At 44.8% G+C, this 2,373-nt stretch overlaps 1 pseudogene; it reads left to right on the top strand.

Annotated features, from left to right (window-relative positions):
* The first annotated feature begins 736 nt into the window (after nt 1-736).
* LOC102484440 (splicing factor 45 pseudogene) lies at nt 737-1,913 on the top strand (annotated as a pseudogene).
* The last annotated feature ends 460 nt before the right edge of the window (nt 1,914-2,373 follow it).

Genomic DNA, 2,373 nt, shown 5'->3' with positions numbered 1-2,373 from the left:
AAAACTATAATAAATACAATAAATCATAAAATGGACCGCAAGAAATAAAATAAATTTTTAAAAATACTACTACTGGGACCAGCAGTTGGAGTAATGGCTATGTTGTTGGACTCTCACATAGCTGACCACAGTTCAAGTCCTGGACCCAGTGGCTTAAATTCACGCTGGATGTGTATGTGTGTGTGCCCAAGATCCCAAGAGAAGAATGGAGGAGAAGGGACAGAGGTGTAACCATCCCCCCTGGGGGTGATTTCTCACTTTCTGTCTGTCTCTCTCTACCTTTCCGGCGAATGCATGTGCCCTATAGCAAAAACCTCTCAAAAAAAAAATAAATAAAACCAGTAATACTTAATACCCACAGATTTCGTTTTCTATGGTGTTAAAGTCTGTGACAAAGAACACTGCATTGTATTGTATCACATTTGCACTGGGGAGAATTAATTTACAACCAGGAAATTAATAGGTACTTTGAGTTCTCAAGATAGTCTGAGTTCATTCAACATTCATTTAATCATTTTTTACTGAGTACCTGCACACGTCTGTGACTGCAAGGAGATACAAAAGTCAATACAAGAGCACCTGCGCCACGCAGCACCCTGCAGAGTCGGCAGAGGGTGGGCGCCTCTGTGGGCTCTGACCAACGCCAGATTTCCACCAGGTGCAGCCAGACTCCGTTCTGTTGCCGTCATGGCCCATGGGCAGAGTCTGCGGGGCGAGCCGGCATTAAATTGAAAAGATGTCCCTGTACGATGACGTGGGAGTGGAGACTAAGGACTCCGAAGATGGAAGGCCAGTCTGAAAACTTCAAACTTCTGCAATCTCAGCTTCAGGTGAAGAAGGCAACGCTCACTCAAGCAAAGAGCCAAAGGACAAAACAAAGTACAGTCCTTGCCCCAGTTACTGACCTAAAGCGAGGCGGCTCCTTAGACGACCGGCGAATTGTGGACACTCACCCATGTAGCAGCTGGACTGAAGGACCCTGTTCCCAGTGGGTTTTCTGCAGGGGAAGTTCTGATTCCCTTACCTGATGACTATGACCCCATGTTTCCTAATGATTATGAGAAAGTGAAGCACCAGATAGAGGAATGACAGAGACAGCGGGAGCTGGGAAGACAAAAAGAAATAGAAGTTAGGGAAAAGAGACATAAAGACAGACATGAAGCTAGTGGGTTTTCAAGACGACCAGATTCTGATGAAAATGAAGATTATGAGCGAGAAAGGAGGAAAAGCAGCATGGGCGGAGCTGCCATTGCCCCACCTACTTCTCTTGCGGAAAAGAGAGTTCACCAGAGATTTTCCTTATGAGGACTCAAGGCCATGATCAGTCTTCCAAAGCTGCTATTCCTCCCCCAGTGTACCAGGAGCAGGACAGACCGAGGTCTCCAACTGGGCCCAGCAACTCCTTCCTGGCTAACATGGGTGGCACAGTAACTCATAAGATCATGCAGAAATACGGCTTCTGGGAAGGCCAGGGTCTTGGGAAACAGGAGCAGGGGCTGAGCACTGCACTGTTGGTGGAGAAGACCAGCAAGCTGGGTGGCAAGATCATCATGGGTGATGCTACAGAAAAAGATGTATCCAAGAAGTCGGATTCAAATCCATCAACTGAAATACTTAAGTTCACTACCCTGGTGGTCCTACTAAAGAACATGGTTAGTGCAGGAGAGGTAAAGACTTGGAAGTTGAACCAAGAAAGAATGTGAAAAATATGGAAAAGTTGGAAAACATGTGATATTTCAGATTCCTGGTGCCCCTGACGATGAAGCTGTACGGATATTTTTAGAATTTGAGTCCAGTAAGCAATTAAAGCTGTTGTTGATCTGAATGGGAGATATTTTGGTGGATGGGTGGTAAAAGCATGTTTCTACAATTCAGATAAATTCAGAGTCTTGGATTTGGCAGAACAAGTTTGATTTTAAGAACTAGAGCATGAGTTAACATAATGGCTATGTCGCTGGACTCCCATGTAGTCGACAGCGGTTCAAGTCCCAGACCCGGAGGCTTAAACTCGCACTGGGCACATGTGCATGTCGTGCCCAAGATCCTGAGAGGAGAATGGAGGAGAAGGGATTGCAGCGTGGCCATCCCCCCTGGGGGGTGATTTCTCACTTTCTGTCTCTCTGTCTCTCTGTCTTTCTGGCGAGTGCACATACCCTATAGCAAAAACCTCTCCAAAAAAAGAAAAAAAAAAAAAAGAACTAGAGCATGAATCATCTCTGATAATCCTTAAATGATCTGCAAGTTGAGCAAAGAAGAGAAAGTGGCCTTCATGGCTGTTGGATACTGAGACTCCTGGGAGGACTTTTAAGATATATGTTGATTGTTCCCTTTTTTATTTTGTGGTTTTTTAAATACAGTATAAAAATCCTTTTT

This window comes from Tupaia chinensis, unplaced genomic scaffold (genome assembly GCF_000334495.1).
Source record: "Tupaia chinensis unplaced genomic scaffold, TupChi_1.0 Scaffold143231_1, whole genome shotgun sequence".
NCBI lineage: Eukaryota > Metazoa > Chordata > Mammalia > Scandentia > Tupaiidae > Tupaia > Tupaia belangeri.
Note: the sequence above shows the minus strand (reverse complement) of the source record. Positions and strands in the feature narration are given on the sequence as shown.